Source organism: Taudactylus pleione, unplaced genomic scaffold (genome assembly GCF_031769625.1).
Source record: "Taudactylus pleione unplaced genomic scaffold, aTauple2 ptg000019l, whole genome shotgun sequence".
In the NCBI taxonomy this organism is placed as follows: Eukaryota; Metazoa; Chordata; class Amphibia; order Anura; family Myobatrachidae; genus Taudactylus; species Taudactylus pleione.
The window spans coordinates 4,514,136-4,528,317 of record NW_028284421.1 but is presented as its reverse complement, the minus strand read 5'-3'; positions in this window follow the sequence as shown (position 1 = coordinate 4,528,317).

Here is a 14,182-nt window from a genome sequence, read left to right as displayed (position 1 = left end):
TTAAATGGTGAATAATAGAATTCTCATGTAACACAGGGTCCCAGCATCCTTGGTAGTGATGCTCCGTTGTCAGAATGCCTTTGTGAAAACGTTCCCCCTTTCATCACTTACACCAGAGGCGTCACTAGGGTCGGTGTCACCCAGTGCTAGAACTCATGGTGACACCCCCCCCCAAAAAAATAAAAAATCCATATATCACAGAAAAAAAATGCACACGTACCTGGCCCATATTTTCATTGGGTGCTGAAGTCACATAAGGATTCATTAGACATAGATATCATACAAAACATTTTATATCGAGACCAGCACACCACCATAAGTTGCAAAAAATAAATGTCCATAATAAAGTGCATTAGCATATTTAGCAGCAAATGTATACAGAACTTATTTGTAAATAGGCGTGTTACTTATCAAGTATAACAAAGCAGCCATATCAGTCAAAGCAGCCATGTGCTACTTTCACTGATATGGCTGCTTTGTTATACTCAATAAGTCGGGGAAGTGGGCAGATCCAGGTACATAGGGGGTCATTCAGACCCGCTCGTGAGCGGCAGTATGCTCGCAAGCGGGTCGATGTTCCCCCACCGCGCATGCGCACGATGGAGGGAGCTCCGTCGTGCGCATGCGCGAGACCCGGGGAGCGACGGGCTCTCCATCGCTCCGGGTCTCGCACCAAAGGGGGCGTGCTGTCGATGTTGATTGACAGCATGCCCCCTTTGGTGGGCGTGCCGGGGACGTGCCTGCCAGACGGAGGCGTTCCCATGGGAACGCCTACAGTCTCAAGCCGGCCCCACTGACATCACTAGTGATGTCAGTGGGAGTGATTTTGGCTCTGATAGAGCCAAAATCACTCCAGGGCTTGCGGCAGCGAGACCCTACCGCAGGGTCTCCGTCGCAAGCCCGATGGTCACGATGGTCAAGACCATCACGACCATCATCATGGACGCTCGCTATAGCTGTGGGTGGTAACCCACAGCTATGCGAGCGTCCGTGAGGACGCTCCAAAAAAAGGTAGGAGGGCCCTGATTCAGAGCGAGCGCTCTGGTCAGAGCGTTCAGCTCTGAATCAGGCCCATAGTTCACTATGTGGCCACAGGCACAGAGGAAAACAGGGTTCGGTAATGGATTTGGTTTAACTTTAAACGCAGCTATGTGGCGGCGGGGTGTGCGGGCATGAGCGTTCTGCTTTTGGTGTCACCTCCTTGGAGGATGACACCCGGTGCGGCCCGCACCCCCCTTGTGACGCCACTGAATTACACCCAGGATGAATAAAAATAAAAAAAATTCACACGGCATACTGCAAAAGACCTGCAATAGGATTTAAATACTAATTGATAATAGAAATCCAGGGATCTTTGTTGCATATATTTGTAAAGATATGTTTAAGCACCAGGCCGCATCAAAGCATCTCTGTACTGGTTTCCCTAACGCTTTATAATAATAGCACCCACTTTGGGTCATATAACTACATAATGTTGTGCCACATGATAATAGCACATACATTAATATATCTAAGTTGAGGGCCAACTCACCTGTAGGCACTCCAAGATCCTCCAAATGGCACTACAGGACCAATATGCCTTATTTTAGCTTTGAAAGGGAAAAGGTGCGCTTGTCCACCAGGGAAAACAATGCTTCCAAACTGGCAGCTTCTAAAAGCAGGGTCTGCTACCTGCTGAAAAAAGAAGAAACAAAAAGAGTTGTGTAGGAGCGCTTGTTTATGAAGAAAAACAATATGCTGATAGTATATAAATATTTAATAATAAAATAAACAATTATAATAACAATGTAGAAATGGCAGTGCAATGTTTCAGATCGTTATTATGATGGCCCTATTGAAGATAATCTATTGGTAAAAAAGTCCATTACATCTGAAAGACACAGGGCCTGATTCAGAGCCGCTCGTAAGCGGCCGCTCGTTCGCTCCGAGCGATGTTCGCACAACTGTGCATGCGTATGGGTTGTAATACGCATGTGCGAACCAGTCATTGCGGTCGGAAATTGTGTGCTCGCAAAATAGCGAGTGCCTGCTAATTTGAGTGACAGAATGAGGCGTTTGTGGGTGGTAACAGGGGAAGGTGCTTGAAAACGGGGAGTGGAGATCCGAACGCAGGTGTGCCAAACGGTCAAAACGGGCGTTTTAAGGGTGTGCATAATTAACAAAGCAGCGTCATCGACCACGTCACTTGGTTGTCTTTTAGCCTGAACTGCTCGCATGATTGTGGTAGGAAAATGCTACCACAAGCACTGCGAGCAGTTCAGATGCCTTTCGATGTACTCGATTAATCTAATAAATAGCGGAGATGACGTATGATTCGAGCGGCCAGGGGGCGTTTTTTTAAACATAGCGAGCGCATATTTCGTTCGCTCATTCAGACATAGAGGCGTCAACAGACCGCAAAGAGCGAGCGCTCTATTTAAATAACCGGCCCCTTTTTCTGAACGAGCGAGCTCAAATAGCGTCCGGCTCTGAATCAGGCCCACAGTCCTGAAGTGGATACAATCCTGATGTAAAGAAATGGGAACAATGTTGCTGATAAAATTATACTGTATTGTTTCAAGTGATTATGGGATAGTTAATGCAAAGAGCTGCTAAATAAAAAAATGAATAGTCCCATAAATGTCAGAAACAACTGGTGTAGATGATCAGAATAAAACACTTTGGTGGTAAATGTGTGACTGGAATATGAATATTTACCAATGATGTCTGCAGTCTCTACAGCTCTGGGTGCCAAGAAATTAAATGAAAGTCACTTGCATGGAGTGTGGCTCTACCGCTCGTCAGCGGGAGCGTAAATGCCAGCTCTTAGATCAGAGCGTGATGACTGACAGATTGAGGTTCCCAGCTCTGTGTTCCGGGCTGGCAGGATGCGTCATCGTGCTGTGGCTGTGAAGCCCAGCGGCTCGCGGCTGACTCACAGTAGGGAATGGAAGGTGTATGGAAGTCAGCTTGCTGTTGCTCGCAGCGTCTCACGGCAAATGGCCAGCCCAGGAGCTGGCTGCTGGTTAGCGGTCCTGGCGGCTCGCGGTGAATAGCTAGCACAAAGGGAGAGACTGGGGCAACACTCAGTGGGGGGAATCGGTCTGGTGAGACACAACAGAAGTTCCATACACCTTCCATTCCTCTGTATAATCAACTTGATTCCTCTATATAATCAGCAGCTACAGTTTTCTCAGCCCTACTGTGTGTAATCAAACTGTACATTTACACCTGAACTATTTTCAGCCTGTGTTATCCTGCCCTCCTGGCAGGCAACTCATCTAGCCAAGAAATCCTGCCCTCCTGGCAGGCAACTCATCTAGCCAAGAAATCCTGCCCTCCTGGCAGGCAACTCATCTAGCCAAAAAATCCTGCCCTCATGGCAGGCAACTCATCTAGCCAAGTTATCCTGCCCTCCTGGCAGGCAACTCATCTAGCCAAGAAATCCTGCCCTCCTGGCAGGCAACTCATCTAGCCAAGAAATCCTGCCCTCCTGGCAGGCAACTCATCTAGCCAAGAAATCCTGCCCTCCTGGCAGGCAACTCATCTAGCCAAGAAATCCTGCCCTCCTGGCAGGCAACTCATCTAGCCAAGAAATCCTGCCCTCCTGGCAGGCAACTCATCTAGCCAAGAAATCCTGCCCTCCTGGCAGGCAACTCATCTAGCCAAGAAATCCTGCCCTCCTGGCAGGCAACTCATCTAACCAAGTTATCTTGCCCTCCTTGCAGGCTACTCTACAAACCAAGTTTTCCTGCCTTATCTGGTGAGACACTTTTCCATAACATTATAACCGGCCAACTTTGTATTTAAGTCTGTGCGTTCCGTGTCCTTCATTATGGAGCAGGCTCAAAACCCTGCACAAATCCTTGCCGCAAAGATCCAAGTGCTTACCCAAAAAGTTCAAAAGCTCTCTATAAGATTTGAGGATGTTCGGGCATCCACTCCTGGAGCCGTTCCCAAGGAACCTAAAATGAATCTCCCTGATAGGTTTTCTGGAGACCGTACTCAGGGCCTGATTCAGAGCCGGATGCTATTTGCGCTCGCTCGTTCTGAAAAAGGGGCCGGCTATTTAAATTGAGCGCTCGCTCTTTGCGGTCTGTTGACGCCTCTATGTGTGAGCGAGTGAACAAAACATCCGCTCGCTATTTTGTAAAGACGCCCCCTGGTCGCTCGCATCCTACGTCATCTCCGCTATTTATTAGATTAATCGTGTACATCGAAAGGCATCTGAACTGCTCGCAGTGCTTGTGGTTGGATTTTCCTACCGCAATCATGCGTACAGTTCAGGCTAAGAGACAACCAAGTGACGTGGCCGATGATGTTGCTTTGTTAATTATGCACACCCTTAAAACGCCCATTTTGACCGTTTGGCATGCCTGCGTTCGGATCTCCACTCCCCTTTTTCAAGCACCTTCCCCTGTTACCACCCACAAACGCCTCATCCTGTCACTCAAATTACCAGGCACTCACTATTTTGTGAGCGCTTGATTTCTGTCCGCACTGACTGGTTGGCACATGCGCATTACGACCCATACGCATGCGCAGATGTGCGAACATCGCTCGGAGCGAATGAGCGGCCGCTTACGAGCAGCTCTGAATCAGGCCCTCAGTTCCTGAACTTCCGTAAGAGTTGTAAACTCTATTTTCGTCTCCGACCTTTATCTTCTGGATCCGAGACTCAGCGGGTAGGATTAGTGATCTTGCTCTTACAAGGAGATCCACAGACTTGGGCATTTGGTCTCGCTTCAACACATTCTGCGCTTTTATCAGTAGATGCCTTTTTTAATGCTCTTGGATTATTATATGCAGATCCTGACCATAGTTCTTTGGCCGAATTCAAGCTGTGGGCTCTTCGGCAAGGAAAGAATCCCGCAGAGGATTATTCCTCAGAGTTTCGGAGATGGGCAGTGGATTCAGGATGGAACGACCCGGCATTGCGTAGCCAATTCCGCTTGGGTCTTTCGGATGCCATGAAGGACATTTTGGTCCAACATCCATCACCTGAGTCCCTTGACGACTTAATCTCTTCAGCCATCCGTATTGACCGTTGCCTCCAAGAACGCAAATGAGAACGCAGTCTTTCTGTACAGTCGCCTCAGTCACCCTCCTGGCTTCTGGCGGAGGACTCTGAGGAACCCATGCAACTGGGAGCTTTCCGGCTATCGCCCATGGAGAGACAAAGATGACAATCTCAAGGCCTTTGCCTATATTGTGAAGCTAGAGATCATCCGCTGAAATCTTGCCCACATAGGCCAGTAAAAGATCGGGTCTGAATGTAAAAGATGAGTTACATTTAGGCCTGGCATCTGTTTCCTCATTTGTTGCTAGTTCCTGCAGTGGTACATCTGTCGCAATCTGTCCATTCCGTATCGGCGTTTGTGGACAGCGGTGCTGCTGGGAACTTCATGGACTTATCATTTTTTCATTCCTTAGGTTTAGCTGCAGTTCCTTTACCTCAAGAGGTTCCTATTTGTGGGTTAGATGGTGATCTGGTGGCTAATGGTCTTATCAAATTCAAGACACCACCTCTTCGTCTCTCAGTTGGAATTTTGCATTTGGAGATGATTTCTTTTTTGCTACTCCAGTGTCCTTTTGCTCCCGTCATTTTGGGGTTTCCATGGTTAATGACTCATAAACCCGTCATTGATTGGGGATATTGTCAAATGGAGTCCAGCATGTCAAAATTGCTGTTTATCTACATCCATCCGGACCGCTATCTCTGCTGTCTCAGTGGGCCTGATTCAGAGCCGGACGCTATTTGCGCTCGCTTGTTCAGAAAAAGGGGCCGGCTATTTAAATTGAGCGCTTGCTCTTTGCAGTCTGTTGACGCCTCTATGTGTGAGCGAGCGAACGAAACATACGCTCGCTATTTTGTAAAGATGCCCCATGGCCGCTCGCATCCTACATCATCTCCGCTATTTATTAGATTAATCGAGTACATCAAAAGGCGTCTGAACTGATCGCAGTGCTTGTGGTTGGATTTTCCTACCGCAATCATGCGAACAGTTCAGGCTAAGAGACAACCAAGTGACATGGCCGATGATGCTGCTTTGCTTCTTCTTCGTCCAGAAGAATCATGGGTCACTACGTCCTTGCATTGACTTTAGGGCATTGAACGAAATCACCATCAAAAACTCGTACCCTTTGCCCTTGATCTCGGTACTTTTTGATCAGCTCCGGCAAGCTTCCATTTTTTCCAAGATTGATCTCTGTGGAGCTTATAATTTGATCCGGATCAAGACCGGAGAAGAATGGAAAACGGCGTTCAATACGCATACGGGCACTATGAAAATTTAGTTATGCAGTTTGGATTGGCTAATGCTCCAGCAGTCTTTCAAGACTTTATCCACGATGTACTTCGGGAGTTTCTTGGCATTTTTGTGGTTGTTTATCTCGATGGCATCCTCATTCACTCTCACTCCATGCACCAGCATGTCCAGCATGTCAGTCAGGTCCTATCTAAATTGAGAGAGAATTCGTTATTTGCCAAGTTGGAGAAGTGTGAGTTTCATGTGGAGTAAGTATCTTTTCTTGGATATATTATTTCTCCTCATGGCTTCTCCATGGATCCTGGAAAGGTTAAAGCAGTATTGGACTGGGTTCAGCCTACTACATTGAAAGGCATTCAACGTTTCCTTGGTTTTTCCAATTACTATCGGAGATTTATTGGCTCGTTTTCCTCCATTGTTGCCCCCATAGTAGAGTTAACCAAGAAAGCTGCGGATGCTTCTAACTGGCCTAGTCAGGCAGTTCGGGCCTTAGAACATCTCAAACTTGCTTTCACCAGCGCCCCTGTTCTCAAACATCCTGATCCAGATCTGCCTTTTGCGGTTGAGGTGGACGTCTCTGAGATTGGGGTAGGAGCTATTCTCTCTCAGAATAATCCGTTGGTTGCCAAACTCCATCCATGTGCATTTTTTTCACATAATTTTTCTTCAGCCGAGTGTAATTATGATGTTGGGAACAGGGAGCTGCTTGCCATTAAGTTAGCTTTTGAGGATTGGAGACATTGGCTTGAAGGAGCCAAACACCGGATCTCTGTCCTCACTGACCACAAAAATTTGGCATACATTGAATCGGCCAAGAGGCTTAACTCCAGGCAACATGATGTGCACTATTTTTTACCAGATTTAATTTTCTCATTTCTTTTTCGACCCGGATCTACTAACATCAAGGCTGATGCATTGTCCAGGAGTTTCACTCCTGTCCAACAGGATACTGTGATCAAAGAATCCATCATTCCCAGATCTTGTATCCAGGTGGCTTTATCTCAAAATTTGGCTGAGGATCTGTCTGTGTTTCAAGAGGATTCGCCTCCTGGTAGACCGTCCAATCACCTGTTTGTTCCTATAAATTTGAGAAAAGCTGTCCTACAGGACTTCCATGTGAGACGGGCTTTCGGACATCCAGGCATCAATAAGACCATTGAATTAATGTCTCGTGCGGTTTTGTGGCCGTCTTTGGCTTTGGATGTTCAGGAGTTTGTTTTGGCATGTGAGGTTTGTGCTCATAACAAGACTCCTCGTACCCCACCAACAGGATTACTGCTTCCTCTTTCCACACCAAAAAGACCCTGGACACACATTGCGATGGACTTCATTGTGGACCTTCCTCGCTCTGCTGGCTGTTCAGTTATTTGGACTATCGTGGACCGCTTTAGCAAAATTACGCACTTTATTCCTCTGCCCAAATTGCCATCTGCCATAGAACTTTCTGTCCTCTTCTTGGAACATATTTTTCGTTTGCATGGTCTTTACTGTGACATTGTTTCTGACCGTGGGACACAATTAGTGGCACGGTTTTGGAGATGTTTCTGCACTGCACTGGGTATCAGTCTCAGCTTGTCTTCAGGATATCACCTGCAGTCTAATGGGCAGACAGAACGTGCTAATCAAACCCTGGAGCAATATTTGTGGTGTTACGTCTCAAAATTCCAGAATGATTGGGTGTCTCATCTTCCCATGGCTGAATTTGCTTTTAACAATGCCTGTCACTCTGCATCTTCAGTTTCACCCTTCTATTGTGTGACGGGCCAACATCCTTGGGCCAATTCATTTGATTTATCATTCTCCAGATCCTCTGATGCAGGGACTGCTTCCAAACTCCGTGGTATTTGGGCCAAGGTGCATCATAATCTCCTCAAGGCATCTCTCCATTCTAAGAAATTGGCAGATAGAAATCGGAGGCCTTGCACGTTCAAAAGAGGGGACTTAGGGGGTCATTCAGACCCGGTCGTTAGCGCCGATGCGCTTGGTCCGGGTCGATGGCCCCCCCACAGAGCATGCGCATGACGGCGCCGCCGTGCTGTCGGTCGTAGCGGGTCTCGATCCAAAGGGGGCGAGCCGTCGATGTTGATTGACAGCTCGCTCCATTTGGAAGGCGGGTCGGGGGGGTGGCAGCCCAAATGGAGGCGTTCCCATGGGAACACCTACCGTTTGGGTTCGGCCCCACTGACATCACGAGTGATGTCAGTGGAGAGCTTCCGGCTCAGACAGAGCCAGAAGCTCTCCAGGGCTTACGACAAGGGAGACCCTACCCTAGGGTCTCTCCGTAAGCCCCGATGGCAGGCAACTCGTCGTAAGCAACTCATCGTAAGCGGCCTCCTGGCAGGCAACTCATCTAGCCAAGAAATCCTGCCCTCCTGGCAGGCAACTCCTCTAGCCAAGAAATCCTGCCCTCCCGGTAGGCAACTCATCTAGCCAAGAAATCCTGCCCTCCCGGCAGGCAACTCATCTAGCCAAGAAATCCTGCCCTCCCGGCAGGCAACTCATCTAGCCAAGAAATCCTGCCCTCCCAGCAGGCAACTCATCTAACCAAGAAATCCTGCCCTCCTGCCAGGCAACTCATCTAGCCAAGAAATCCTGCCCTCCTGGCAGGCAACTCATCTAGCCAAGAAATCCTGCCCTCCTGGCAGGCAACTCATCTAACCAAGTTATCTTGCCCTCCTCGCAGGCTACTCTACAAACCAAGTTTTCCTGCCTTATCTGGTGAGACACTCCAGATTCCAGAAAAATAAAATACCAACAGGTTACGTGTAATTTCTCTAGATTACTGTATTGAAATTGAATATTGTCTTTATTCTGGTTTACTTAATTTGTAATTACTTCTGTTAATAAAAGTGTAAAGTGTATGGTACCAATTGGTCTGATACATTCTACAAATATATGGCTACTTTCGATTCTGATACAAGCAAACTAGCTGAGGGAGTGCTCCTGAGGGTGATCCCACTTCATATGGTAAGACACCTGACAGACACCATCAGTGTTAAGAGTAGGGTGTCACAGCAACATGGCATCCAGTGCTAAGAGGAGGGTTTTGCTCCAGGACCAGCACATGGAGGAGAATGAGGAAGATGAGGAGGGGGATTCTGATGACATAGAGGATGAGGAGTCTGGGCAGGACATGTACCCCATAACGCAGGCAGTCACAGTGATATTTCAAAATATCTCAAAAACCTTATGTGATATTGAATTTCTGATGGTATATTTGGATTCTACACACAAAATTAATTGATATATAGCATGTCAGATGCAAAGTGGCTGTTGAGTAGTATCATTTTTGGTAGTAATAAAATTCACATATGACCAGTGGCGGATTTTACCTAGGGACTGCGAGACTGCAGCCCCCCAGTAAAATCCTCCACTTTAGTGAGCCAGTGCAGAAGTTGCCCATAGCAACCAATGAGCTTTGAGGTAGCATTTATCAAGTACATTCTATAAAATGATAGGTACAAGCTTATTGGTTGCTAGGGGCACTTTCCACTCTTTTTACTGCTTGTTAAATCAACACCACAGTGCTGAATGTTGAAGCAATAGAGAAATTCTAAGGTGCACATTCAGTTGTGCGCGAGGTTTAGCGAGAAATAAAACTTTTTTATTATTATTTTGGATTACTGCGGGTATTCGCGCTCCCAATTTTAAAAAAGTGGTCACAGGGTTTTCAGCTCTGAAAACCCCGAGCCGCGTTAAAAAAAAAAACAATTCTGAACTTACCTGCCCGGGGGTCTCCGGTGGTCTCCCCTCTATCTTCTCACTGGATTGGGGGCTGCTGGGAGTCCTGGGGGCTGCTGGGAGGCTCCAGGGGCTGGTGGGAGGGGCAAGGGCTGCTGGGAGATGTAGTTCTCCCAGCGCCCATCCGGGAGGCACATAGACACTGGGGGGCCACACACACTGGGGGTCACACACACACAACACTCATACACACACACTTAAGCTGGCCACACATCTAAAGATTACCTGTCCAACCAGCCAACTAGTTGATTGGTTGGAATGAATATCTGGTAACGTATGGGAGTAAATGATGATCAGCAATTTGCTCCTAAATGCCAGAAAACAGATGAAAATGGTCGTTCAAAGAAGTTTATTAAATGTTTGATCTAAACAATTTGTTCAAACAACAATATTTGTCCATTTTCCGGCATTTGGGAGCAAATTGCTGATTGTCATTTGCTTTCATACCTTACCAGATTTTCATTCCCACCAATCGGCAACTTGGACAGATAATCTTTAGATTTGTGGCTAGCTTTACTCATACACACTAACAAACACTCACACACACTGACATACTCTGCTGCAGAAGACCCGACTTCCAACACTGGATACAGAAGAAGATGCAGAAGACAGCGCTGCAGAAAGAAAGTCATTATGGACTAATTAAGCTAATTGGAAACTTGAAATTGCTTAATTAGTCCTATGGGTGTGCCGCCTTGGTGCCAGAGCAAGTCCCTCTGATTTTTCCTAAAAATAAGAATTTTAGAAAAATAATCACACATGCTCTGGAGGTGCGAGAATAAAGACCTCCCGGCAGGCAAAAAAAGAAGAAATCTGCACCTAATTGAATAGCAAAAATCCCGCACCTGCAGGAAAAACCTTGCAGGTGCAGGATTTTTGCTTTTCTCGTCCCCAATTGAATACGTCCCAAAAATTGTATTGCCTGAAGATTTGCACCACCAAATGGCTTTTTACACTTGATTCATGCTAAATTTCACAGCATCTCTGCTCATCTTTAGTGTTAAGTAGATGTAATTGTCCTCTAAGGTCCCCAGCTGAGCTTAGGACAATGTGTTATAAAGTCCATACCCTGCTTTTTGTCTCATGAGTCCTGGAAATCCCACAAAGCGCAAGGTGTCAGTATAATCTTTGATTGTATAGGAAATGGGCCGTCAAACTAACTGACTTGTCCTTTTTATTGACTTGCATTTTGTACTATGAGAAGTATTATTTACTTTAAATTCTATCATTTAATTTGACCTTACTCATAGTTTATGAAGACTGTAGTATTATTATTATCTTAAAAGAAGTTACAGTGCAAATGAGTTACAGTGAGTACAGAGAATGATTTCACTATGACATCTTGATGTTAATAGCTATCATAAAATCATTGAAATATGCTTGATGATTGCAGTGATTTTATATGTGAGGCAGCTCACTATGGGCCTGATTCAGAGCCGGACGCTATTTGCGGAGAGTCGTTCAAAAAAAGGGGCCGGCTATTTAAATTGAGCTCTCGCTCTTTGTTGACGCCTCTATGTCTGAGTGAGCGAACGAAAAATGCGCTCGCTATTTTGTAAAGACGCCCCTTTGCCGTTCGCATCGCACGTCATCTCCGGTATTTATTAGATTAATCGGGTACATCGAAAGGCATCTGAACTGCTCGCAGTGCTTGTGGTAGGTTTTTCCTACCGCAATCACTGCGAGCAGTTCTGGCTAAAAGACAACCAAGTGACGTGGTCGATGACGCTCCTTTACTAATCATGTACTTCCATTAAACGCCCTTTTGACCATTTGGCACGCCTGCGTTCGGATCTCCACTCCCCCGTTTTCAAGCACCTTACCCTGTTACCACCCACAAACGGTACATTCTGTCAATCAAATAGCAGCCCCTCGCTGTTTTGCGAGCACACGATTTCCGACCGCAATGACTGGTTTGCGCATGCGCATTACGACCCATATGCATGCACAGTTGTGCGAATTTCGCTCACAGCGAACGAGTGGCCGCTTACGAGCGGTTCTGAATCAGGCCCTATATACGGTATCATGAGTATTACATAAGAAAAATAGGTACATGTGAGGCAGCTCACTATATACGGTATCATGAGTGTTACATAAGAAAAATAGGTACATGTGAGGCAGCTCACTATATACGGTATCATGAGTATTACATAAGCAAAATAGCTACATGTGAGGCAGCTCACTATATACGGTATCATGAGTGTTACATAAGAAAAATAGGTACATGTGAGGCAGCTCACTATATACGGTATCATGAGTATTACATAAGCAAAATAGGTACATGTGAGGCAGCTCACTATATACGGTATCATGAGTGTTACATAAGAAAAATAGGTACATGTGAGGCAGCTCACTATATACGGTATCATGAGTATTACATAAGAAAAATAGCTACATGTGAGGCAGATCACTATATACGGTATCATGAGTGTTACATAAGAAAAATAGGTACATGTGAGACAGCTCACTATATACGGTATCATGAGTATTACATAAGAAAAATAGGTACATGTGAGGCAGCTCACTATATACGGTATCATGAGTGTTACATAAGAAAAATAGGTACATGTGAGGCAGCTCACTATATACGGTATCATGAGTGTTACATAAGAAAAATAGGTACATGTGAGGCAGCTCACTATATACGGTATCATGAGTATTACATAAGAAAAATAGGTACATGTGAGACAGCTCACTATATACGGTATCATGAGTGTTACATAAGAAAAATAGGTACATGTGAGGCAGCTCACTATATACGGTATCATGAGTGTTACATAAGAAAAATAGGTACATGTGAGGCAGCTCACTATGGCCCTCATTCAGAGCCACTCACTATTTGCGGTCGTTCGTTCTAAAACAAGGGGTGGCTATTCAAATGATCCGTTCGCAAATTGCAGTCTGTTCACACCTCTAAGTCTGAACGAGCGAGCAAAACATACGCTCGTTTATTTGTTAAAAACGCCCCCTGGCCGCTCGCACCATACGTCATGTCCGCTATTTATTAGATTAATCGAGTACATCGACCAGGGTATGAACTGCTCGCTATTCTTGTGGTTGGTTTTTGCTACCACAATTTTGCGAGCAGTTCTGGCTATAAAAGAACCCAGTGACGTGGTCAATGACGCTGCTGTTTTAAATATGCACACCCATAAAACGCCCGTTTTGACCTTTAAGCACGCCTGCGATCGGATCTCCACTCCCCGTTTTCAAGCACCTTCCCCTGTTACCACCCACATACGCCTCTTTCTGTCACTCAAATTATCAGGCATTCGCTATTTTGCGAGCACATGAATTTTGGCCGCACTGAGTGGTTCGCGCATGCGTATAACGATCCGTACGCATGCGCAGTTGGGCAAACATCGCTCGGAGCGAACGAGCAGCCACTTGCGTCCGGCTCTAAATCAGGGCCTATATACGGTATCATGAGTATTACATAAGAAAAATAGGTACATGTGAGGCAGCTCACTATATACGGTATCATGAGTGTTACATAAGAAAAATAGGTACATGTGAGGCAGCTCACTATATACGGTATCATGAGTGTTACATAAGAAAAATAGGTACATGTGAGGCAGCTCACTATATACGGTATCATGAGTATTACATAAGAAAAATAGGTACATGTGAGACAGCTCACTATATACGGTATCATGAGTGTTACATAAGAAAAATAGGTACATGTGAGGCAGCTCACTATATACGGTATCATGAGTGTTACATAAGAAAAATAGGTACATATGAGGCAGCTCACTATGGCCCTCATTCAGAGCCACTCACTATTTGCGGTCGTTCGTTCTAAAACAAGGGGTGGCTATTCAAATGATCCGTTCGCAAATTGCAGTCTGTTCACACCTCTAAGTCTGAACGAGCGAGCAAAACATACGCTCGTTTATTTGTTAAAAACGCCCCCTGGCCGCTCGCACCATACGTCATGTCCGCTATTTATTAGATTAATCGAGTACATCGACCAGGGTATGAACTGCTCGCTATTCTTGTGGTTGGTTTTTGCTACCACAATTTTGCGAGCAGTTCTGGCTATAAAAGAACCCAGTGACGTGGTCAATGACGCTGCTGTTTTAAATATGCACACCCATAAAACGCCCGTTTTGACCTTTAAGCACGCCTGCGATCGGATCTCCACTCCCCGTTTTCAAGCACCTTCCCCTGTTACCACCCACATACGCCTCTTT